The 27,852-nt window shown below is 39.6% G+C and overlaps 1 long non-coding RNA gene across 1 annotated transcript in view; it reads left to right on the forward strand.

Annotated features, from left to right (window-relative positions):
- The window catches only part of LOC107969947 (uncharacterized), a 104,712-nt gene that overhangs the window by 19,348 nt on the left and 57,512 nt on the right, over nucleotides 1–27,852 (forward strand). The window contains exons 3-4 of the long non-coding RNA XR_001712128.4: nucleotides 24,321–24,343; nucleotides 25,608–25,745. This is a non-coding gene — a long non-coding RNA (uncharacterized LOC107969947). The remainder of the gene's footprint in view (nucleotides 1–24,320; nucleotides 24,344–25,607; nucleotides 25,746–27,852) is intronic.

Here is a 27,852-nt window from a genome sequence, read left to right on the forward strand (position 1 = left end):
TCAAGGAGAACTACAAACCACTGCTCAATGAAATAAAAGAGGATACAAAGAAATGGAAGAACATTCCATGCTCATGGGTAGGAAGAATCAATATCGTGAAAATGGCCATACTGCCCAAGGTAATTTACAGATTTAATGCCATCCCCATCAAGCTACCAATGCCTTTCTTCACAGAATTGGAAAAAACTACTTTAAAGTTCATATGGAACCAAAACAGAGCCCACATCACCAAGTCAATCCTAAGGCAAAAGAACAAAGCTGGAGGCATCACACTACCTGACTTCAAACTATACTACAAGGCTACAGTAACCAAAACAGCATGGTACTGGTACCAAAACAGAGATATGGATCAATGGAACAGAACAGAGCCCTCAGAAATAATGCTGCATATCTACAACTATCTGATCTTTGACAAACCTGAGAAAAACAAGCAATGAGGAAAAGATTCCCTATTTAATAAATGGTGCTGGGAAAACTGGCTAGCCATATGTAGAAAGCTGAAACTGGATCCCTTCCTTACACTTTATACAAAAATCAATTCAAGATGGATTAAAGATTTAAACGTTAGACCTAAAACCATAAAAACCCTAGATGAAAACCTAGGCATTACCATTCAGGACATAGGCATGGGCAAGGACTTCATGTCTAAAACACCAAAAGCAATGGCAACAAAAGCCAAAATTGACAAATGGGATCTAATTAAACTCAAGAGCTTCTGCACAGCAAAAGAAACTACCATCAGAGTGAACAGGCAACCTACAGAATGGGAGAAAATTTTCACAACCTACTCATCTGACAAAGGGCTAATATCCAGAATCTACAAAGAACTCAAACAAATTTACAAGAAAAAAACAAACAACCCCATCAAAAAGTGGGCGAAGGACATGAACAGACACTTCTCAAAAGAAGACATTTATGCAGCCAAAAAACACATGAAAAAATGCTCACCATCACTGGCCATCAGAGAAATGCAAATCAAAACCACAATGAGATATCATCTCACACCAGTTAGAATGGCAATCATTAAAAAGTCAGGAAACAACAGGTGCTGGAGAGGATGTGGAGAAATAGGAACACTTTTACACTGTTGGTGGGACTGTAAACTAGTTCAACCATTGTGGAAGTCAGTGTGGTGATTCCTCAGGGATCTAGAACTAGAAATACCATTTGACCCAGCCATCCCATTACTGGGTATATACCCAAAGGACTATAAATCATGCTGCTATAAAGACATATACACACGTATGTTTATTGCAGCACTATTCACAATAGCAAAGACTTGGAACCAACCCAAATGTCCAACAATGATAGACTGGATTAAGAAAATGTGGCACATATACACCATGGAATACTATGAAGCCATAAAAATGATGAGTTCATGTCCTTTGTAGGGACATGGATGAAATTGGAAATCATCATTCTCAGTAAACTATCACAAGAACAAAAAACCAAACACTGCATATTCTCACTCATAGGTGGGAATTGAACAATGAGAACACATGGACACAGGAAGGGGAACATCACACTCTGGGGACTGTTGTGGGGTGGGGGTAGGGGGGAGGGATAGCATTGGGAGATATATCTAATGCTAGATGAAGAGTTAGTGGGTGCAGCGCACCAGCATGTCACATGTATACAATGTAACTAACCTGCACATTGTGCACATGTACCCTAAAACTTAAAGTATAATAATTAAAAAAAAAAAAAGAAAAGAAAAAGGGTAAACTTTGCTGAGATCTTTAGAAAAGAAATCAGGTAAAGAACCCAATAAAGTCAGACTCTTGGGTCAGAAACAAGGTAGGGCATTTCAAGGGGAAGTTTGGCTGGAGAATAGAAAAAAGAAAGAAAATCATCACATGAGCTTAGAAACACTGGAACCACTGATATACAAAAGTATTTTTATCATAAACAATTATATTTATATTTTGTTTGGTTTGTATGGTCGTACAGTTAGTACAATAGTAACTAACTTGGAATATATATATTCATTCATTCAACAAACATTTTCTAAACATTTACTATGTACAGATACTATTTTAGAAATGTAGAAAACATTCTAGAGAGCAGTAAACCATTAAAAACCTTCCCTTTTATTTTAAATCACTGTTATTAAACACAGCACTTTAAATCATCTTTTCCTATCCCATTGCAATTTTGGCTCAATGTCATAACCATTCTAATCAATTTCCATTTTTAAAACTTAATCATCTGGTTTGATACTTTATATTTATAATCTGTGTGAAGATCTCTTCTTCCCTTAACTCTTCTAGATTTGAATGTTTCCAGTAGAAAAGAGAAACAGCAAGTGACTCCTAATGATAAGATACAGTAATTATTATTGTTGTGGGGATGTGTCTCTGTTCTTGCTCTCAGCAGATCTGTTTCCATCTTATATAGCTGGTCTTCCAGTAGGTATCTGTGGTTTTCCTGGGATAATGCTCAGGTTTGCCCTGGCTCTTCTGTGGGAAGCTCCCTTAAAGAGATAGAGCTGAGTCTTCATTTGGCCCTGCCACTGGTCTATCCATGCTTCCAACTCCTTTTTATGGTAAAGGTTCCACTACTTTACTAGATAGAATCCCTGTAACTCATGTATCTCCATTAACCTCCATGATCCTACACATGGAGCCACCGGAACAGTTAAAGTTCTTGTTCTCTCTCTCTAAGGGTTACAAAAACAACAGTACTACACAATACTTCCCAAGCCTGATGCATGAATCACTTCAGAGGGAACTCTATCTTTATAAATCATTGAACTAAAAGAGGACACTGGACTCTATGTTCATGTACAATGCCAAACTCTTGTGAACCTATGTCAAGAACTTCCATGAACTCTGACAATAAACTCTATTTCAATCAGAAAGTTTCTGCAGGTTCTAACCCTTGGTACAAATCCATCCTGAGATGATATCAGGTTCCCTTTTTTATAGCAGCCCAAGACTTTATAAATCTTCCCTTAAAGGGTCCCAAAACTTGGCTTTAGAACTTAGGAAATCACACCTTTCCTCTTGGTTATTATAGGAGAATTGTAGTAGATGCTGTAAGTGCCATGGCCTTATCCCCTTAGCTGCCACCATTCCAGTACACACGTACAGCATCCTACCAAAGACACCTGATTTTCACCTAAGGGCTTTCTTTCAACCTCATATGGGGCAGATCAGAAATGTTGAGATGTTGACACCATTGAGAACAGCCCTCAGAAAGAGAGGATAGGAGTGGGTGTTTACCCCCACTTTCACACCCCTCAGGTAGGACAACTTGGTGGCATATTCTATGCTCTGTCCTGGAGTTCCCCAGAAAGACAGGGATTTAACTGTTTTCAGTGGTAGCCTGTTCCATAACACACTTAGTTAAGTGTTCCTTTCTTTCCTTTCTCTCTCTACCTCCTCCATTGGGATTTCCTGGGATTTTCCTGGGATCCATCCCAGGAAATCACATCCCAAATAAACCACTTACATTTGAAATCTACTTCAAGATGCACTTCCCCCCAAAAAACAATGGGGCACCACATTTTATGTGTCCTTCTCTGCTTTGAGAATTAGCTATAATTTTGTCTCATTAGGAGAAGTTTCACCCAATGCTAGATGTATTCAACTACATTTGTATTCACATTTACATTTATATGTAAATAAATAAATATCTGACAAGTATCTGGTTACTTAGATCAGGATGAAACATCTTGTGGTTCTTCAATCTCAGGGTTTTCATGAATAGTACCCAGTAGCTTTTCATCACATTGTTTTGTTCTGTAACAGGGCATCTGAACTTCATGCTAGTGCCTTTTTGAGCTGAAGATTTTATAGCTCTGTGAAAGTTCTGGAGCTCCCAGCACACGGGGGTTGAATATCAGAGTGTCTTTTTTCAGTAACACTCTGAATTTAAAAGAGTGGAAAAGACTTCAGGTGAGAAGGGAAATAAATGTTGTCCTCCCAGCTTAAATGACTCAGCAAAAATCGCCACTGAAGACTACAGCCTAGGTTCATGGACCAGTGGGCAGAAGATTTTTGACACATTTCTGATACCATTACTGGCTAAGCAAATACTTTGTGTTTTTCAATTGTCTCTGTAAGAGACACATCCTTAGTCCTTTAATATCAAGGGGTAAGTCAATGTATCAGTGACATGCATGGCACCAATTTAAAGACTAGTTTAAGGGATTATATCAGGAAACAAAGAAACACATACTAGAATCTTATTTTGCAACAACCATTTGGCTCATAAGAACATCAATAGCAAAGATTGGGCTGTGCTATCCATATTTTCAACCTTGAAAGGGAATTCAGAAGATGATCAGTGCCAGTTTTGCTTTCACCTGAAAAGACAAAGCCAAAAACATCCTTGATTTAATTGGATACCCCCCAAGATCTGGGATATCTGCTCATCTCAAGATCAAAGAGTCTAGCTTTATTCTACATCATAAACTTTATTCTCACAAATTGATTACTTTTTTCTTGCCAGTGGAGAGCCTTGGCAGATGATCAGAGTTTCTGACTCTCAAAGCTAGTCATATTCACGGTTGTTTTTATAGCCAATCTCGTGGACACTAAGCACTTTCCACAGGAAGTTTACCTGCCCCTATGAGGCAGAACATGGTGTATATCAGAGTAGGGGTCCATGAGCCAAAATCTTTTCTTATTTCAGAATCATAGCCACAATCCTACCATTTTGGTCAGATTGCATTTCATCTTTAATACTTATTCTAGTGGCATTTTCCAATATTCATCTCCTCCATAGCTAATAACCTTGTTTTGGGATTATGTGTTTAACCAAAACAGCCAAACAACTTTGACCCTGCTAAGGGGATAGAAAAATAAAAGGTAAGAGTAACTGTAAACCAGATGACATATCAGTTGTATTTCCCTTTGTTTTTGAGTGGCCTATTTGCTAGATGAAAGCTAAGATCAAAATATCTTATATACACCTGGACACTTAAGTCAGATGAAAATATCTTGTAAATTATATGCCCCAGGGGCTTAAAAAATACCCCTTCTGGTTCCCAGAAACAGTGAAGCTTGAAGCTTTTGATGAGGACACAGATGAACCAGAAGACAGAAACCCCAGACTCAATTATCGATCAGATGGCAATATATTTAGGGAAACACTAGGGAAAAGGAAACTAATGTCCTAGTCATCTGTCCCGATTATGAAGGCTGTGATACAAAATCCTCTCACTAACGTTGACCTACACCTTTAGCCCACTTCTGACATAGGACTAGAACCCCTCATTCAAGGTGTCCTCAAAACTCCATGGTCACAATTTCCCTTGCCATTGGTACCAGAATCCTGTCTCACCTCAAGTCTCCAAGTCCCTGATTGAAAAATAAGAGGTGCAAGTTTACTAGGTGTTTTTCACTGAGCGTTGCATTGTTCATGTCGTAAAGGACCCATCGATATCAAGTCACTGCCTTCCTGCTCTCAGCTGATCACATTCTCTGCCATGGTGGCAGCTCCTCAGCAGGAAATGTTGAGGTCCAGAGAACACACAGGCAGAGCCCTGTTTCTAATGTTGCCATCCCGGTTGTGCATTTCTCAGGACCCAATGTAGGTAAGAGTGTCCTAGAGCCCAGAAATAATCAGGCTGGAAATGCTCCTAGGCTTGGAGAAGACTCATTCAGGGGCACAGCTCTAACTCCTATCGACACAGGGCAGGGCCCAGGTAACTGTGACATAACTGTCTTAACCTATCTCCTTCCATGAAGAAATGGATAACTAGAGGAGGCTCAAACAGGGCTCTTTAGGTAGAAATAGTGAGCTCATTACCAAGAATGTGTGGCAGTCATTAAATGATATAGAATAATGTAGTGTCTATCGATAAAGCCCAAGGAAATACACTCTCTTGTTGACAACCTGAAGGGCAGGTTACCACTTTAGTACTTTGGTAGATGCTGCTATAGGGGTATCCAAGTTACCTTTGTTTGTCCTTTGTCAAAGAATGAGCCCTGTCCAGATTGTGAAGCTTCTATCAGTTGGAAACCCCAGAACAGTATTAAAACAATGAACAAACTGCCTCAGCCCCCATGTTAAACTGATGTTAAACTGATTGAAGGCACTACATGGGGGGAACTCAGAGGAAAATATCTCAGATTTGCAAACAGTCTGGATTAGAGAATGCCCCAAAAAGATGTCCCAGACCTTAACCCATTGACATCCATTGATTTGAGTTTGGGAAGAGCTCAGAAGGGGAAAAACAAACAAACAAACAAACAAAAACAGAATTAAACTCATCTTTCTGTGGGGTAATTCTTTCTGTTTGCTAAATAAATTAATGGAGTAAATAAAAACATAGAGCTACCAATTCACCTTAGTTAAAGGAATAACTTAGGTTCAAGTACTTTAAAAACCCTAATTATGACATGTTGCTTATCATTCTTATTTGTTTTGCACAAGGAATTGCCTACAAATCAATACTTCAATCCCTAATTCACTTTATTTTATGCACTTGAAGCTGCTTTAAACTGCCTTTCCATAGCACTTGTCCATAAGTCAGGATTTTATTAAAATAGCCAGTGCCCCTCTGAAGGTTTAAAACTCAGAGGGGCACTGGCTATTTTAGGATTTACCTCCCAGCCACACTAACCAGAATGTTCAAGTCTTGAGAAGTATAAAATCTACTGAAAAGTGGGCCACTGCTTCCCTTTCTAACCAGCAATTTAAGGTGAGTCCCTCTCCCCACTGTGTTCTGTGTTGTCATGACAGAACACAAACAAACAAAAATCACCTGCAACCGTTTCTAGGTGAGACACCTCAGTGTTTCAGGATTAGAGTTTTAGGAAATAAAAATCAAGTTCACTAAATATTTCCTTCAGTGTATAAAGTCTGCCATCAACCATTCTGAAAGCAAAGAAGCAATATTTGAGGTATCGTGGAATGTAAATACTAACTGGCTTGTGAAGGAGCTTTTTACCGCATGCACAGTTTGTAAAGGGGCTTGCAATGCACTGCTCTCATTGCTTGGATCACCTGTGCAAGATTGCAACTAATAACTATGATAACATTCAAAAAACCCTCGTCAGAAAATGACAGGAATGCATATCCCATGACTTGACATTATTGCATTCTACACTCTGCTCCTGGGAGTCACTTTTTTAAGGTCTGTCGGTGAGAAAATCTCTATTTCTCAATAGAAGCCCACATTTTACTAAATGAATACATTTTCTTTGATCAAATATCTATGTTGTTTTCCAGATAGACACTGTAATTTGTTTTTAAAGTGGGTAAACATTCTGCAGCCTTTCTCATTGCCTCTATTCTTTTATTATGGTCATCCCTCCAAAATAAACCTTAAAAATTACAACCTGCAAAGCCAGCATTGTTTTCATAGAGTCTCCTAATTTTCCCCACTGCTAAGGAGCATGCCATTTTGGTTAACTGCTGATAATAGTACATTTTGTGTAAGATTTGATAAAAGCATTCACATAAATTACAGATCAAGAGACGTGTGTTTCTCTATCTGTAAAAGAGGTGGGTTAAACTAAAGTAAGCTTTAAGACCGCTTTCAAGTCTTACAGTATGAAAGTGGTCTTTAGGACTACAAAGAGCTCATCTGTCCTCCAATCTTTATGCAGATTCTTGCTAATCTAACCCAACATGGAGGAGGAATTCTTCAAAAGAATTTGTTTCCACAACCTTTCTCAGAAACCCTCGCCGATTACCTTATCAAGGAGACCACTTTCTTTTTGAAGTGGAGTATTCTATGCATAATTTCAGGCTAAATGACTTTTTGTTGGGTTATTAAAGCGGGAGATGGAAAACAAACGGTACTGCTTAGAAATCTCTCTTAGAGATGAAAAACACTAAAGTTCAAAAAGATTGAGTGATTTTCTCAAGTTCACACAACTGTGTTGGGATTTTTGGCTACACATTCGCTCACTTCTTAATGAATCATGCATTGAGTCCCTATCCCATGGCAGGCCCTGTACATAGTGGTAGGAATCTCGGGGATGTAAAAGGCAAGATCTTGTTCTTCATGGATTGTGGTGTAGGTGAAGGAACTTACACTAACAAGATAATGAACAATTGTCATAGAGAGTGACAAATGTTTCAAAAGCTTATTGACCCCAAGGTGCTGCGGTGCACATTAGAGGGCACCTAAGACAGCCTACAGGGGCCAGAAAAGATGTCTCAGAGGGACTCACACCTGAGCTGAGTTGTGAAGGAAGAGCAGGATAGAATGAGCCAAAGATAAAGACTCCAGGCAAAAGCAAATTAGCCTGAGGGAAACTGGAGCCAAGGCAAGAGCAGCAGAAAAGAGCAAAGCCAGCCGGTGGTCAAGGTGGGCCACTGTGTATGCAGAATGAGGAAGCTGGCCAAGTAGACATGTTTCAAATCATGAACATCCTGTGTACTAGATGCATTGGAACTTTTTTCATCCCCTCAACTCCACTCAGCCTCTGTCCACTCTTGGTACCTCTCCCCAAGTAGACATATTTCAGATCATGAACATCCTATGTACTAGATGCATTGGAACTTTTTCCATCCTCTCAACTCCACCCAGCCTCTGTCCACACTTGGTACCTCTCTCTATTCATACCTCTGGCCTCAAGGAGGGTACTTGGCATTAGTAAATAAATTCCATAGATACTAAAGTCAGATTTTCTAAGACTGGGTGAATGACTCTATGGAAGAAGTGAAAAAGAGGAAGTTGTAATAGGAAGAACTCTTTGGAGCAGATGCAAGAAGATAAGATGTCTCTGCTTCCCCACCAGCTTCATTTCTGTCCTTGAAATGGGTAAGCAACTCCCCTGTGGGTTAGCTGAGGATAATAGAGAAGACAACAATAGCTAATGTGCAGGCATTTTAGCAGGAGCTAAATGAGAAACACAGACACCAAACAGCCTAATTAATAAGGGAGCTATGAATATAATGTCCGATGCAGTATTTCCAGGAAAGGCCATTGGGGCCCACCATGTTGAGTGCAATGGGAGGAGAGACAAGCAGGCAAAGCTAGTATTCATTCCCCTACACCAGGGGATGGCCAATGCTGTCCTAGACTATAAGGGTGATAATACCTGTAACATCTATTCCCAGGGTAGTGGGAAAATTAGGGGTGCCATTGTTCAAATTATGAGTGCCATTGTTCAAATTAGGAGTGCCATTGTTCAATGGGAAGTGTTTTGTTTGCTTATTTATATTTGTTTAGTGAGACGATGGGCAAGGCATGGTGGCTGATACCTGTAATCTCAGCATTTTGGGGAGGTAGATCGCTTGAAGCCAGGATTTGGAGACCAGTCAGGGCAACATAGAAAGACCCCATCTCTACAAAAACTGAAAATATTTAGCTGGGCATGGTGGTGCATGCCTGCGGTCCAGCTACTCAGGAGGCTGAGGTGAGAGGATTGCTTGAGCCCAGGAGTTTGGGGAAAAAGTGAGCTATGATCATGCCACTGTGCTCCAACCTGGGCAACAAGCAAGATCCTGTCTCTAAAAAAATTTAAAAATTTTAAAGTGAGATGATGGACACCAGCTACAGAAGTCAGGTCTTCCACACTTCTTCTTAATTGCATTATGGGAATCTCCCCAAACTACCTCACTACACCATTAGTAAAAATAGCTCCTGGAAAAATCTTTACAAGAGACATGTCTTCATCTTAAATGAATGAGGACTGTGAGTGACAGAACATTTACTCAGCAGAGTGACAGGAAAAGTGGTGTGCATTTGCCCACGAAGTTATAGCTACAGCATAGACTTCTGGTGGCAAAGCAAGCACTGACATCCTAGGGGTGGTTTTTGCAGAGTTCATGCAAATGAAACATGAGCAGTGACTGTTGTAGGGCTTTGAATCAACAAAGTGATATGCCAGTAATTAGGTTTCAACTGACTCAGATCCCATTCTAGGCATTAATTGGGAGAAAATATGCAGATTGCTAGTTAAGAATAGAACAGTTATAGTTCCATAGTCATTTTCTTTCTGTTCATCAATTTGTTTGATTTCTTATGTGGCAAACACTTGCTCTTCCCTGTATATGTTTAGCTATTTCAGATGTTTTCTTTTAAAAAAAAACAGCCATTTAATAATTAAATTAGAGATGTCTTTAAAGCACAATGGTATGTCCCTATGGCCTATGGGAGATTTTGTTTTGAATATTGGAAGCTTCTGGGATGACAGTGTTTCAGAGAACCCCAGAATGGGAGGAGGAAAACCTGCGTCTTCCACCTGTGTGTGTGCTGGGGTGCGGGGGGAGGAGGCGACACTGAGGCAAGGCTGAAATTCTTGAAATAAATATGTATTAAAGGGTCAGGGTATAATCAGCCCTACAGTTTACCCACATTTAGATAAAATTATCTGCCCAGTCAGGTTGCAGAAATTTCTGTCCACCCTCATATTTCACACACCCCTTTTGTTCACATTTATAGTTCTGATTAACTTTACTTAATAGGCTTTTCTCTTGTAACTTTCTGGCACTTGCTCCTCCCAAGGCCTTTTCTCCTGACTAGGATTCTATGACTTGATTTAGTTTGACTCCTGGCTGGATCAGGGTCTATTAATGTGTCTGGCTCATTAATAGGGATACGCATAGAGCAGGTGCATGTCAAGTTGGTGAATGGTACAGAGAAAATGTAGGAATAAAAACTGTTCATGAGTTCAAAGTTTAAACCAAGGATCATAAAAGTCAATTGATTTTAGGTAACATGAAGGAGAGAAACAGACTGTCATAGAGAATAAAGTGAAGTAATGGGCAGAAGAGAGCAGCGGTTCTCAAACCTAAGCATGCATTGGAAACATCTGGAGTACTTACTAAGACCCAGGTCCTGGGCCTACCCTCAGATCTGGGGTGGGCCAGGAATTTGCCTTCCTACAAGTTTCAGTATCATGGAGCAACCTCTGAGTAGAGCTAAATTAGAGAGCACATCCTTCACAAAAGCATTCAAATTACACAACAAAAAGTTTTTAAAAAATGCAGCTCTGGAGCACACACACAAACACATATACTCACACAAACATAGTAACTGCAGGACAGATTAGATTCCTGTTTATAAATTCTGATACAAACAAAATTAGGCAGGAGAGTTATGAAGAACTAGGCAGTGAGCCTAAAACAAATCAGTGTTAATTTGGAACTGCTTCTTTTACCATTTTCTTTGTTGTTCAGGGAAGCCTCATTGAGAGATTTAAGAGTAGTTGCTATTATACTAGGCCTGTATCAAAGAGCAGGTGAGGACTAGGACAAGAAATATTATGAAACCCTCAGTAATCCCCCTGTTTTTTTTTACGAAGATGAACTCGAGCCAAGCCAACCATTCATCAGACGAAGAGGTAAACAGGAAAAATCTTCCTAAGGCAAATTTCAGGGATTTAGAGAAAAAGAGATATCTTTACCTGGAAATTAAAGGATAAAAGACCAATTCTGGTGGAATCACCTTAGTCAGGAAATACATTTTGATTTCTTAAAGCCATAGTTGCCATATCTAATGCATATTATGTACCATGTACTATATTAAGAACATTACTTCATTTCATCCTCACAATAATCAAATAGTGCAGATATTACTGTTATTTTCACTTTACAATGGAGAAAAATGAGGCATAAGGAGGTAAAGAAATTTGTCTAAATGCAAAAATCTATCACGTGACACAGCTGGAATTAATATCTTGGTTTGCGTTCTACTACTTTAGCATTGTAAGAGATTGCATTATACTGTTCCCTCTCCTTATATGCTCATGATTTTGAGATCTCCTGGAAGCATTTCTTCCCCCACCTCCCTCTCTATCTATCAGCAACATAGCAATCCCCACAAAACATGCTGAGCAACAGGTTCTATTGACTGTATCCTGAGAGAAAATCTACAAGCTAGTGAAAGTTTGCCTAGTTAAAGCAAGTATATAGGCAATTGCCCCAGGAGTGCAGATAGTGCTATCATGAGACCTGGTACAGGTTTTAAGTCTCTGATATTTCCTGAAAACATATAGGGGCTGTAGTTTTGAGATATAACTCTTATTCACGTCCATAAATATTGGTTTCACTAAAAATCTTTCTTGGTATACTCAGAGCATCTTTATTCCCTGCAGGATATAGTTGACCACAAGTAACATTAAACTTGACCAAACGTGGCTTAAAATGAGAAGTCAGCCAGTTGAAAACAAGAGGCCTGGAGGTGAACGGTCTAGGGCAGGTTCAGCCACTTGGTGATGCCACCCAGGACCCAGGCTGTTTCTCTCAATGCTCCCAGCCCATTACCTTCTTTTTTTTTTTTGAGACGGAGTTTCACTTGTGTCGCCCAGGCTGGAGTGCAATGGCATGATTTCGGCTCATTGCAACCTCCGCCTCCTGGGTTCAAAAGATTCTCCTGCCTCAGCCTCACATGTAGCTGGGATTACAGGCCTGAGCCACCATGCCCAGCTAATTTTTGTATTTTTTAGTACAGACAGGGTTTCACCATGTTGGTCAGGCTGGTCTCAAACTCCTGATCTCAGATGATCCACCCGCCTTGGCCTCCCAAAAGTGCTGGGATTACAGATGTGAGCCACTGTGCCCAGCCCCATTCCCTTCACTTTCTGGGCTATCTCTGCATCCTTATCATGGCAGGCCAGATAGAAAGGAAGAACTGAGTTGGCATAAAGTGACTGTCTCTCCATCTAGGGTGAGAATCTTTCCTGGATGCCCTCTTCTACCCATAGTTGCAGTGGAGGACAGAAAAGAAGAAGAGGATAGACAAGATTGGTTCCAATCAATCAAGCTTTATTTCCTAGGTTTGGGCATGTGCTTCATCTGGGAAAAATAAAATTGCATCATGTTACAAAGATGAAGAAGGGTGTGGCTGTGGAGAGAAGGGCCACCGTGTCTACCATAGCCACTGTTTCCCAAGTATCAAGTCCTTTTGCACATAATGTCTCTGGTTGAGGAATGTAGGGAATAGATTAAATAGGACAGTGTTTGCCTTCTAAGAGTTCACGATTTAATGCAAAACAAAATGGCACTGTAGAAATCTAACATCACAAGGTAAAGTTAAAAACAACAGATAAAACAAAAACCTTACATATATTGTAGAAAAACAATTTCTCATTCCATCTTCTCAGATTTCAGATTTCATCATGCAGTAAATGCTAATTCCTGAGAAGGCTTTTATTTGTCACATGAATATCTGATATCAGAATCAGAATGTGCGTGGGCAGGCCACACATTTGCATCTGTTTTAATTTTTGAGAGTTGCTCTACTAAAGAGAAAAAGAACTTAATTTTATTCTGGGTCTGAAAATTATCATGAGTCACTCACAATAAATGTTGCACCATTACATATTAATAATAATTTTTAAAGTAGGCCTGCAGGCTGGGTCTTTATTGGATTCTCTTTCAGTGCTATTCAGTTATTGAGAATGTTGGCTTAAAATAAAAGGAAATTCACGAATGATTTCTTAGGTGCCACATAGATTGTCTGTGATTTGGAGCACTGGGGTTTAATTTGCAATCTACACTGCTATTTCTGTTATACTCCTGACCACTTCTCTGCTTATGGGGCTTGTGATGACCTTCTTAGGCATTTCTATTCTGCAGTATTTTAAATAATTTCCAAAATCCATGACTAAGTAAAAACAATTTTTCAAACCTGTCTCTTTTGCCTCCTAAAAAGAGTCCATTTCATTTACACTCCTAGCCAGCCATTCAACTTGCATTGCTTATTAAAACAATTCACTTAAAGTCCTTAAGCATGGTGCCTGGCCGAGAGTCTGAGTAAGTGCTAAATAAATGCTAGTTATCAGCAGCAATAACTTTAAGATTTCAACTATCTCCAAACTTTACCCATGTACTCAAATGTTTAAGTGTGTAGACCCTGAAGCCAGACTACATGGAGCATTATCCTGTCTCTACTACTTACCGAGAACTTGGAGATTTTTTGTCTCTTTACACTTCAGGCTTCCCCTCTGTAAAACAGGGTTAACAAAAGAACTATCTTAATTTTTTCTTTTTAAATATTATGTGGAAAAAATATATGTGATGCTACTATTACTGTAATGTTGCTACTACTGAAATGACTACTAATACTCCTACTTCTACTAATGTTATTCCACATCACTCTTACTGTTATTGGACATGTTTCCATCTTCTCTACGAACTTGTATTCACCCTGTAGTCCAAAATTCTTTAAAGGTTGTATAACAAATTATCCCCAGAACTTAGTGGCGTAAAGCAAAATTTCAACATTTGCATGGCTCATCTCTGCTCAGCCAGGTCTGGACCCTGAATTCGGAGACTCAAAGGCTGGCGCCAACTGTCAGCTGGGGCAGCCACAGGCCAGGGACTGGAATTATCCAGGCTCAGTCACTTGTATGTCTGACACCTGGACAAGGAAGACTCAAACAATTGAGGGCTGGAACAGATGGAGCTCTCTGGGCATCTCTTTCCAAATATATGATCTCCCTACATCATGGTCCCTTCACAAAGACAGCTTCAAGTAGCTGGACACTTTACCTGACAACTTAGGGGCCCCAAGGTGTGTGTCCTCAGAGAGAGAATGAAGATGGCAGAAGCATTATATTTCTTTTTATGTCCTTGCTTCAGAACTCATTCAGCCTCAATTCTCCTATAGAAACAAGGCCACCAGTTTTAAGGGGAGAAAGTGTGGACCCCACATCTTGATGGAGGAGTGTCAACGCTTCATTGTAAAAAGAGTAAATGAGGTGGGAGACGTAAGTGTGGGCTTCGGTGTGAACAGCTCTAAAAAATAGAATTGGTCATGCCCAGTCAAATCTGCTCTTTAAGACAAAGAGCAACAGCTTGTTCCCTTTGCAGATCTTGATTATCTCACATAGTACATTACTTTGGGAAAATGAAGGTCCTTCCTTTAATTGGTCTCTCAGCCTGTGTTTTCTGGAGCATGTCCTATTGGGCCTGGGGCCTGAGCTGACAGCACCAAAGAGGTTCCATGTTGGTTGGTTGACGGCCATTTTTTTCTGCCTAATGAATTCAGATGCTTACTTTTCTGTTTGGAAGACGCATCCTTAGAAAGAGCCCTTATTGTCCCCACTAATTGGATTTTAGCACTAGGTCTTAGGCTTCTAGTTTTCTGGGAATTTTTTTCTACCAGCTAAGATTTTCTTAAAATCATTCCTCACCCTGCAGATACCTTCTTATCCCAAGACTTGTTAGCCTCCTTGTAAGAGGAACCATTGACTTATTTGCACCACCTCATCAGCCTAACTTTTTGTTACTTTTCTTATTAAGACCCTCCACAATTGCTTGTCTTTCCTTCACTATAATGCCTCATCTGGTTTCTTCCTTTACATTTTCAACTTATTTGCCACTTTCAAGCCAGATTCAAGGTTCTCATCTTCCCCAGGAAGTTATTCGTTCATTCTCATATTCATCAATACTAGCAAAATACACACACACACACACACTGTCTCTCTCTCATACACACACACATATATAGTACTTATATAGTCATTTTATGAGATATTTTTAAATAACCGAGATGCTGCAACATAAATGGAGTTTAGTTGCCTGCCGTATGCTTACCCTCCCAAGCACGACCATAGGATTCTTGATTTTTAATGTGGCTTTGGTGTTCTCATGCTGCAAGCACCTCAGATTGCATTCCATATTGTGTATCAAATGTATTTACTTCCAGGTGAATTATATGCCTGACAAAGAGGCTGGGTTATGCATGTCAGTGTTAAGGAAAATAAAGGCCTTCATCAGCTGATATAAATATTTTAACAGAAGAGGAAGTCAGAACTTAGTCTAGTAGTAAATGTTTAGGAAAAAATGTAGTTTGGAAATGTCACTAAAAAAAAAAGAACTGCTGTCATGTCTCAGAGAACTTGAATATGGTTTATCTCCTCTCTATATTGGCCTCTGCCGTGTGTGTTAGACCATGGCTAAAGGTGTGTATTTTATCTCTTGGTTTTGGAGAGAAAATTGAGGAGATAGTCATAAGGAAGAGGAGGCATGATGGATCTTGAAAACAGTTGAGAAGAGTTGGTTGCCTGATGAAACTGTGTGTCTGCCCTTGAATGTGGCCATGCCACCTGCCTTAGAGCACTGGAATCACTGCCTCCCATCATTCTGTGGCTGGGCCCCTAGTTGTACATGATGCTTTGGGGAAAGAGTCAGTGTACTTTCATGAAGGTAGATGTGGTGGCTTTGTTAACACATAAGCATGGCAAGGCTGCACTGTATTTCCCAGAAGTCCCTTTTCTATGTTTCTGGCTAGGATGAACCACAACACATGTGTTTGCAGATTTGGAGGGAGGTGATGAGGCATTGGCCATTTGCTTTTACTCTTGGAAGGTTGGGGAACAAGCTTTTGTCATGCACATGCCTTGTCATTAATCTGTTGGTTCACCTGGCTGTTGTGAGGCAGGAGCTGGGGCCTGCAACTTCTCTGTCTTCCCCACATTCTTCCTACAGCTTCCCTGACTCCTGGACCAAGTGTGTGTTTAGTGCAGGATAGAGCTCCTATTTCTGCAGGACAAACACATTACCAAGATCAGAGGCAACAAGACTGACACAGTTTCCAGTTTATCCTTGTGGGTTTCCATTTGTCTTTAATTTCTTCCATTTTACATCCATCTTCTCTTTCATACATATATAATCCTAGTGGTCTTGCTTCTCTTATTAAACCTTGACTGAGACAGCGGGTTTTAAGCATTATTTATTATAAAATGGAAAACATATCAGATTTCAAGACTAATGTGTTCTTTCTAGGTAAAGAAAAAATAAACATTTGGGATTTGGGTCAAATGTTGTGGGATCCAGACTTCCAGGTCATAGGTCACTCTTCCAAAATAATCCAACTCTATCTTCTGCATGTGGCAAGAAAACAAAAACAAAAACAAAAAACAAAACAAGGAAAGACAAGCAGTTTACAAAACTATCATCATACTCTCTATATTTGATCTTCAGGACATGAAACTACCTATTTTTCGCTGGGATTTTTTTTCCCCTAAAGAAGTCTACTGTTCACAGTCATATCAAAATGATGATGTCTTTCCAAACCCTGTCCTATTCCTTCCCGTATCAAAATGTATATCAAAGAGGTCCCATCTATTTATTTATTTATTTTTGAAATTGGCTTTTGAATAAAAAGTTTTATCTCAGTTTAAAAATAATTTTTCTGCACTGCACCCCAAGCAGAGAAATGAATCTTAGCAGAGAAAGTTTTGCTAAGCTGGTAGTCCTAGGATTACAGTCATCTATGTGATAGAGATGTTCAATTCTATGTTGTTCCCCCTATGAAAAGGCATTGCAGAAAAACTTAATAATAACTCCACTAGTTTTCCAAATTTATTTATCATTTTCTGTAACACCAAAGACAGTAAGGCAAAAGCAAACTCCTCCTACCACCTTCTTATTTTAAGGCTCATGGCTGGGGAAATATTCACGGTGGCACCCTCTTGAATCTCCTTATGTGTGTTAAATTATTGTATAGTCTGACTTACACAGATTCCAAGAAAACTTTTTTTTCTATCATGTTGACAAATCATTATTTTCAATGTGTATCATGGTAGTGCACTGTACTGTATGCCATAAATTTGCTATTTGGAGTCCACTGGTTATATAGTGTGGAACAGTGGATGGAATTGGGTTTTTCACTTATTTGTGCATAGGGCAGGGGACTGCTACTAGACAGGGACTGTTCAGGATCCCTCACAGAATCTTGATTTTGGAAGGAATTAGGAAGAGCTCATCTATCCTCCCATGCCCCTGTTGATTGGCAGCTTACAATCCTAGATTATGAGGAGATGGCTATGCTGATATGGAATCAACTAGAAGCCAAACACTGGTGTACCTGGAATCCAAGCAATAAACAACTTTATTTCCCAAGATACCCAAATGAGATAAAAAATGTTGCAGTTTCATTAGTTTCTGAGGCCAGCAGGCACTTTGGAGAGATCACAAGCTTTGCCACTGGCCTGCCTGCCTGACCTGAGCTCAGATTACAGTCCCACAACTACTGGTGACAGTTCTGTTGGGCAAGAAGTTTTACTTCTAAGCCTCCATTCATTCATTTGTAAAACTGAGATAATAATGCCTATCTTTCAGGTTTGTGGTAAAGATCAAAAAACATATTTGAAAAATCACTTGACCCAAGGTTCACACATCCTAAGTTGGTGGTGGTGTAGAATTTAGTCAAACTAATCAATGAATTAGCTTGCCGTGATAGGCGTTTGGTGAAATGGCTTGCAGACTGGAGGGGAAAGAATAACATAGAGCAGCTGGAAGAGGCTTCTGTTAGTTATAAACAAGAATCAATATCATAAAGTGACAATATATAGGTTACTATTCACTTCATTCCATATGATGTGTATTTGGTCTATCCTGCCCCTTGTCATGTTAAATTTATCTCTCTGAACCATTAAGCATAGTCAAACATTATGCCAAGCATCTATTATTTCCTGAGGAAATGACTTACTTTTGATTATGTCAATGAAGAGTAAACCAGACATCTATCTCAGATGGGGGAAGTTTCTTTGCCTTATTTTGACACATGAGCGAGCCTCTCTTGTGTGTACAGTAGTGCTGGTCATCTGCAGGGGACTGGAATGGAATTTGGATGCTCTCAAATCCCTAGGGTTTGAGGGGAGTATTTTATACCCCTCAACCAAGTCCATTACTTTTAAACAGTGAGGGAAGGATTTCAAACATTCTGACATTATTTTTAAATTCATGACACAGAAAGAAGGAAGGTGTGTTTTTTAATAGTCATGAATGAGTTTTGCTTTGTAGAGATTATTGCTTGTTCTACTGCTGGGTAAATCAGGAAAGTGTTCCATATTGACTATTGGGTCCTGTATGTGCATGTCTGGTTTAGCTTTAAATTTACTATTCTTAGAGTCTAATGGGACAGAATCATTCACTTTTTCATTATTTTATTCTTGAGAACCTTGCCATCTGATTTGTGATCTTAATCCCTGCTCCATCTCTTGCTAGAAGCATAGTTGACACTGACTGGTGTTCACTTCTGTAACTTCCTTAACTTCAATAACCTTCAACTCCACTAATCTTTGACCACACATTTCCATGAAAATATCAACAACCTGAAGTTGATCTACCTCAAAAGTCCTAATCTTTGACCACAAATTTAAAGCTTATTCTCCCCGGCCCTTTCTACATCAGTTACTTGTCCTCATTATTCTGCTGGCCCTTGGTACCTCCCAACTTTCTGCTTGTCCTCCTAGGACATCATTGTGCATCACTGTAGCCATTTTCTTTATCCTATCTTTTTAATTCTGTCAACCCTTATTGCAAAATTCCAAGCCTAGATCCATTCAAACTTGCATCCTCATCGTTCCTGCCAGGGTATAATAGAATACCACTGAGGAAAGTTAACCGGTGATGAGCAATCATGCTACTCAGCAGGGTGCTCACTGATATCCAAGGATACCATTTCATGCTCTTGGTCAATGTTCTTCTACTCAAACATTCACAGTCTCCTCCATGAAGTTTGCCTCTCCATCTAAACTGTCTGCTGCTTGAGGACAAGAGGCACAATTATATCTACAAAGATGCTGCCTAATCTTCCCAGCACCAGTGCTTAGCACAGTGTCTGGCATGCTTTAGACAGTCAACAAATATCTGACAAATAAAGAAAGTTTTACTACAATCAGAAACCACTCAGAGGATGATTCCTCATGTCCCACAAATAAAGCAAAGAAATTAGTTATAACTATTTTACCAATTCCCATACCATGACGATCATCCCCATCCCTTATAACCAAACTTGTGTCCACTTTCCTAATACTTTAATTTGAACACCTTAAAAGCTTTCCCTCATTAGTCACTTATTTTCACTTCTAAATTTTCAACTATCTGTTCTCTGAAATCTCCTTCCTTTCAGTGTAATCACACACTCAACTTTCTCCATCTAAAGAAACTCTTTTATTCCTTTACCCTCTCCCCTTTCCTTTTGGTCTTTTGGTTTTTTGTTTTTGTTTTTGCAGAGGAGCTGCTCCATTTTCTGTTAGATTAAACCTGCTGCAATATAGCATATGTATCCAATATTCCACTAATGTCGTTTCACAAAGATTATAAATGATCTAGTTTGCAAACCAAAAATGTATCTTTTTAGTTCTTAGGTTACTAGACCTCTTCGCCCTTCGTTATCCTCCATTTCCAAATATTCCTTGTCAGTTTCCTTTGTGGGGTGGTTTTACTCTCTTTAATTAAACCCTGGTGTCTTCCAAATATCCACCCTCAGAACTTTTGTTCTCCTACAGCCTATACCCTCATCCTGAGTAATTTCATCTATAAATTTAACTTAAGTGATAACTTTCTGGCAAATCAACAGCACGGATTTCTTTCCTTCCTATAGAGATTTTAAACTCAACAAATCCAAAAATGAACTATTCATCTCCCCTACCCACAACCTGCCCTACCATCCCACTGCCCAAGTCAGAAACATGAAAGTCACCCAGACACCTTCCTCACTTTCAACATTTATAGCGATCTACTTAGTTCAAACAATGCAAACTCTTAATACCTCCCAACTCAAGTATTTCCCAAGGTGTGCTCTCATTAAATGAGCTTGAAAATGCTTTGTATGTTATTGGCCTCTTGGGATATCAAAGGATCTGAGAATTTCTGCAGTAAACAAGGTTTTTAATTTCATTCAACTTGGCAATTTCAAACTTAAAACCACCATTCCCATTGCTAATTCCTACAGAAATTTCACACAATTAAATGTCCCCAGAAACATAGTTTGGGAACTATTGTTCTTTGTCCCCCTTTCCCTTTACAGCTGTGTAGTGGATACCCTTGGTACCCCATTCAGATCCTCTAGGGTCTTTTAACCAACTTTTTTTCACCATTGCCCAGTTGTGCTCTTGCCATTAAAAGTTTATACCTTTGACCTTCAGAGGACTGACCTTGGGCCTGTAACCAGCCTCACCTGTAGAGAGAGTCAGAAGTGACTCAGAGTTTACATCTCCCTTAGGATGGATTCTAGCCCATGGCTAGCTGGTATGGGATACAGGGTGAGGAGTAATTAATGCTACAGAGTGAGGAGTAATTATTGCTACAGAGTTCATCCTAGGACCAGGCTGAGGGTGATGCTATTTCTGAACTCACACCCTTGCTTGACTTTTTCGCCTTCTCTGTTTTGCTTTTCATACTCCCTCACACATTCTGCTGAAAGTACTGCCTTCATAAACCACTTACACACAAATCCTTGGCTCAGGGTCTGCTTCCCAACAAGCAGCAGCACAATACCTTATTTCAGGCTCTCACCATCTGTGATGTAGACTCCCGCCATATGCCATTACATGGCCTCCCTGCTTCTAGACTTACCCTCTCCATTTCTTCCAGGATAAAATCCTTATCATGGCATCCCTAGGTTATCCACCATCTAACCCAGACCTGATTCTTCAGCTCCAGCTTCTCGTGTTCTTCCTAGCAAGTGCAACCTCTAACCACACCAAAGAAATTGCCGTGTCCCAAATATACAAAGGTCCATCATGGCATCATAATATTGCACAAGCTGTTTCTCTCACCAGAGCTGGTCTCCCCCAGCTTTTCTGGTAGGCAAATTCATATTCTTCCTTCAAAAGTAGTGTCAATATCCCAGTGAGAATTTTCTTAATTCCACCTCTTTTGCAGTCCAGCCCTCTCTTTTTCACTTCTAATAGTATATTTTACATTGTAGTTTAACTGTTTGTTACTTTGTCTGATTTTCCTTCTAATGTTGATTCCTCCAGTGTTACCTGTTTCTAAAGATAGGGAACGTTTCTCAATCACTTTGGCCCACATAGGGTCCCATTATGTACAGAAGATGCTCAGTAAATATCCATTACAACCTAGAAATCACATGCCCAGTCATCATGACTCCTGTGGTTAGGGCATTCTTGTTATAGGCATTGTGATCAAACTAACCTGAGAGAAAAATTTTATTGCTTAGTTGTCCCTGTCTCCCACATTGTGGATTGTGAAGTATCTAAATCAAATCACATACACCGACAACACCCCAAAATGAAATATTTTATGTGTCAAGTTGCCATCCGTAGGCTTGCTTGCCAAACTTATTTACAGACTTTAACAAGATTAAATACCAACTCAATTTTTTGTGGAATAATTAGATACTACACTCTTAGGCACTTGTCTTACAGAGTTGAACAGTTAAAGCACATTTACAAAAGGACTCTGTTGAAGAAGAATGTTGGTAATTCTTATTATCTCTATGAGGGGTGGATGAGATCACCTGGGATTTCAGCACTGATAAGTGCACAGTGACACTAGCTCATGACCTCACAGTACCTTCCTTTGTGGGCTTTCCAATAGCTCTATGAAGATAAATGCTATGTGTCCATGTTCCTGGGAGGCAGTTGCTTTAAAAAGCACAATTAGTAGTTTCCTTGCTGCCACCTTTCCTCAATCCCCACTACTTGGGTGACTTTGCTGATAGGCCTGTAACTGGTAGCTTCTGATAAATCTTATAAGCCTAAAATAGGAAACTGGCACTATCTATTGTTGCTTTAGCCTTGTCTATGACCTACACACTAGAAATGTCATCTGTTTCTTGTCTGGAACAGAATCTACCAGGAAGTCTTCCCTCCTGGAGACTTCCTGGGTGTCTACAGACTGTTGACTAAATTTAACACACACACACACACACACACAAACACACACACACACACCCCTCACCTATTCTTCAACTATATTACCAGAAAATATCACAAAAAATGTCATTTCAGAGACCCCAATGTGATATAATTTATTTTTGAGAAAGTAAATAAATGCTGGCTCATTCAGGTTATATGTAATACGCCCAGATGACCAACCCTAAACAATTTTTTTGAAGTAGTGAAATGTGGCTTCCATTATTCCCAGTCCCTATTATCTTCACTTACTTAAAAATAATCTTTTTACTTAATCTTCTATGTCAGTTAGCTAGTGCCGTATAACAAACTATGCCCAGAATGTAGTGGCTTAAAACAACAACCATTTATTATTTCTCATGAACCTATGAGTTGGCTGGGCAGTTCTGCTGATCTGAGTTGACTATTCCTGCATCAGTTGAGTTATGGATTGACCAGGAGACTTTGGTGATCTTGGCTGGGTTCTTTGATGTATCTGGGGCCTCAGTTGGGACAACTTGGTTGACTTGGCTCTGCTCCCCATGTCATATATGCCAGCAGGCCAGCCTGGCATGTTCTCATGATGAAGATGGAAGAGCAGAAGAGAGAACAGAAGTGTGTAAGGGCTCTTGACGCCCAGGCTCTGAACTTGCTGCCAATCACTTCCACCACATTCTATCAGCTGAAGCTATTCACAAGACAGCCCAGATGCAAGAGGTGGAAAAAGAGATCTATTCTCCTCATGGGAAGAATTGCACAGTCACATTGCAGAGTATAGACACAGAAATGGGTAAAAGGTTGGAGTCATTTTTGAAAACAGTCTCTCCCCCAGCTTTGCAGGTGTTCTATAACACCAAGATTTTCAGTCTACATCCTTCTTGTCTTTAAAACTTGTGATTGGGAAATTATCTGAGAAACATATTCACAAAGAGATGAAAGATATTTAAAGCTAAACGTACTATCTGTCTATATGTAAAATAATGCTGAATAATTGGCCTCAGCCCCCAAAACACCCACCACATAGACTCTAAAATAAAGAATATCAGGTGTAAGGAAGTAGTTGGAAATAGCATTCTGCATGGTAAGGAAAGAAAATGTGATATATACACACCATGGAATACTATGTAGCCATAAAAAGAACAAAGTCATGTCTTTTTCAAGAATATGGATGGAGCTGGAGGGTATTATCTGTAGCAAATTAAGGAAGGAACAGAAAACCAAATGCTGCATGTTCTCACTTATAAGCGAGAGCTAAATGATGAGAACTTATGAACACAAGGAAGAAAACAATAGACACTGGAGTATACTTGAAGGTGGAGAATGGAAGGAGGGTGAGGTGCAGAAAAGATAATTATTGGGTACTGGGCTTAATAGCTGGGTGATTAAATGATCTGTACAAAAAAACCCTGTGACATGAGTTTACCTATGTAACAAACCTTCTCATATATCCCCAAACCTAAAATAAAAGTTAAAAAATTAAAATTAAAAAAAGAAATATTTTCATTAAAATTCTTTACATAATGACAATTATAATAATAGCAAATGACACAATGGTAACAATAATATCCATGTGCATTTATTGAGCATTTACTGTGTATTAGCCTTTGTGGCAAAAGCTTTGACTTTTTTTTAATCTCATTTATTTGAGGAGGATACTATTGCTATAATACCCATTTGATAGATGAGAATACTGAGGCTTAAAAGGGTTAGGTAATGTGCACCCAGGCTCTCAGTTATTGGATGGCAGAGTCGGGATTTGAACTTGCATCTGCCTATCATAAAGTTAATGCTTTTCACCATTCCATGTTTCCACAGGTGGCTCCCTCTAAAAATTGAAGGTAAGATTGATGCTATATTGCTCCCCACCAGTGATTCTCAGCCTTAACTGCACACTGAAATAACCTGATTTTTTAAAAGGCGGATGCCTTTGTCCTACTTCCAGAGATGCTGGTACTTGTTCTGAGCATGAGATTTTAAAATCTCTACAGTGATTCTAATATGTAGCTATACTACTGTTATATTGTATTAGTCTGTTTCTCATGCTGCTAATAAAGACATACCCGAGACTGGGTAATTTATAAAGAAAAAGAGATTTAATGGACTCACAGTTCCACGTGGCTGGTGAGACCTCACAATCATGGTGGAAGGCAAAGGAGGAGCAAAGTCATGTCTTACCTGGTGGCAGGCAAGAGAAAATGAGAGCCAAGTGAAAGAGGAAACCCCTTATAAAACCATCAGATCTTGTGAGAGTTATTCACTACCACCAGACACTATGAGGGAAACTGCCCCCATGATTCAATTATCTCCCACGGGGTCCCTCCCGTAACACATGAGAATTACGGGAGCTACAATTCAAGATGAGATTTGTGTGAGGACACAGCCAAACCATATCATATATAACAGGTTATCTATGAACAAGCGATATCAGCATTACCTGAGCTTTTCAGAAATGCAAATTCTGCTCTGGGCTCAGTGGCTCATGCCTGCACTCCCAATGCTTTGGGAGGCCTAGATGGGAGGATTACTTGAGCCCAGGAGTTCAAGACCATGCTGGACAACATAGCTATAACCCTATCTCTACAACTAACAATAATGAATGCAAATGTTTAGGTTCCTCCCTAGACCTGCTAAGTCAGAACATCTGGAGTGAACTCAGGAAACTGTGTTTTAAAAATCCCTCCAGATGATTCTGATCCTCATGAAAATTTAGAAATTAGCATTTTACACCAATGATGCTCATCCCTGCGTATCAGAATCCCCTACAGAGCTTAATTAAAATTGGAGAGTCCAGATTCATGCCCCAGATCTATTAAAACTGTATTTTCACATAGCCCTTCAGGCAATTCTGATAAACTCAGGATTGAAAACCACATATTTATACAAAATAAATTGTACTGCTTTATACACTTTCAGCGTTTGTATATCAGAATTTATCAGACTTAGTTTTTCTCCCTGTCAGAGAGAAACATAACACAAATCTTTGTTCCAAAAGAAAGATCTGATGATAACACTGAAGAACTCTCACTCTTTTTTGACAGCAGAGCTAGATTCTGCAGAATTCCAGAATGACAGATTGATTAGTATCTCATCTATAATTAATAGGATGAATGTCAGAAGGACAGCTGAACTGTGAGCCCTGGGATGAAGTCACCTACAGCCCTAAGACCTGAAATGCACATCTCAGCGGAAGACTGACTGCAGCCGTTATCCTTGCTGTGGAGACGAACCAAAGGCCCAAGCGTGAGTGACTTTAAGATGAAACTCAGGAGCTGAGGCCCAGTGTGGACATTAAATTTCCGATGCCAGATAAGAAATCAAATTCTAATTCTTCACAAAATTACTGTCTTCGATTTCCGTTGGCATATCTAAGAAATACTGGACTGTTACTAATTGGCCCCTTAGCTCTATGTCCTGGAACAGAAGAAATTAAGTTCAGGAAATATTTCTGTTGCAGGCTATCTAGAAACTTAAAAAAAAAAAAAAAAAAAAAAAAGCCTCCCTTAGTAACTTTTACTGATAGCCATTGATGTAGGAAAGAAAATCTATATTTAGAGAACATACTTTGAAAATCAGCTTTCTTTTCAATAAAATGCCTTCAATTCCTATGTTTTTCAATTAGTTCAGAGTCTAAGAACAAACATTTACTGAATGCTTATGGGATAGAAAGCATAGTACTAAATGCTGTGGGTGATTTAAAATAATTGATGTGTAGTAGAACTTGTTACTGAAAGTGTCATACACAGACCGACAACATTAGCATCACTTGGGAGCTTCTTAGAACTACAGATCTCAGGCCTTAATTTAGGTCTACTAAGCCATTTTGATAACATCTCTAGGGGATCTGTATGAATATTAAAGATTGAGAAATATTGCAATAGAAGATGTGGTCTTGCCTTCTCAAAGCAGTTGGAAAAGCACCATGTACATATATGAAAACGTAAATCATATTAAAAATTAGGGATAGACCAAAACATGGTTCCTCTTCACAGGAATCTTACATTTATTAGAGACAAATGAATGTGACAAGTTTAATAATTACCTTATATCAAGTTATCCAAACCTAGAACCTGAAAAAGAGATTCGAGACTCTTGACTTATTGAGAGAAGCTCTCAGAAGAAGAAAAATAAAAGTGAGAGAAAGAAAAGAGAAAAGAAAGCTGATTTTAAAAGTATGTTCTCTAAATATAGATGGGGCAGGAGAGGAGCGGAGTGAAGATCTCAGCTTGGGCCTGATCACATAGGCAGCTCTGGAGTGTGAATTGTGCCACAGAGCCGATATTGCCTCAAGGCAAGGGAATAAGCCTCTTGTTCTCCATGTGAGAAAATGAGTTGCAGACATTTGCTATGGGCTGCTCCTGGGTGGAAGTATGGGACACAAATTTCTGGCCAAATGGCTGAGTTCAGCTAAGTTCTCTGAGGAAGCAGAGCAACTGTGAGGTGTTAGCAGTCAACTCTCACAGCGGGTGGTAGGGGAAGGGTGCACTGGCTAGTAAAGGGAATCTGGATGAGGCACCAACAGCATTGCCATGTTCTGAATGTTTATGGGCCACCAAAATTTATATTTTCAAATCTTAAAGTCCAAAGTGATGGTATTAGGAAACGGGGTCCTTGGGAAGTAATTAGGTCATGAGGGCAGAGCACTCATGAGTGAGATTAGTACCCTATAAAAATGGCCCCAGATAGCTCCCTTGGTCTTTTCCACCATGTGAGGATACATTGAGAGTTGGCAGCCTGCAACTCGGAAGAGGATCCTTACCAGAACTTAGCCATGCTGGCACCCTGATCTTGGACTTCCAGTCTCCAGAACAATAAGAAATAAATTTCTGTCATTTATAAGTGGTTCAGTCTATGGTACATTGGTATAGTGGTCCAAATGGACCAAGACAAGCATCCCCTGGAATAATCTAAGATGTAAAGAACAGTACAAGGAATTAGGAGAATGGCTGTCAGGCAAGCACATCACTTGCAGTATATTTTGTGTGTTGAGAGGGAGAAGTGGTCACTGTGTAAGATGTGTTCTGGAAAGATTTGCCAGAGAAAGTAGAATTTAAACTGGACATTGAGGAATGCAGTCATCTTCCCCTTTCCAATAATTGCATTTGATTTCCTCCTGGGGAACTCTCACCTCCTCCACCATCATCACATGTGGTTTATGATGGGAACTATATTCCAGACTTGAGGGGTGTCCATAAGACTCAGGTCTAACTGGCCAAGGCATCACATCCCCTTGGTCACAGGAATTGCTTCTGGGATGAGGACTTGACTGAAACCACAAGAGGAAGCCTAATAAACATGTTCAGCTGTTAGGAAAGAGAGCAGCTTCTAGGCTGTAGTGCTCAAAGATTAA

The sequence above is a fragment of the Pan troglodytes genome, chromosome 21 (genome assembly GCF_028858775.2).
Source record: "Pan troglodytes isolate AG18354 chromosome 21, NHGRI_mPanTro3-v2.0_pri, whole genome shotgun sequence".
NCBI classification, from domain to species: domain Eukaryota; kingdom Metazoa; phylum Chordata; class Mammalia; order Primates; family Hominidae; genus Pan; species Pan troglodytes.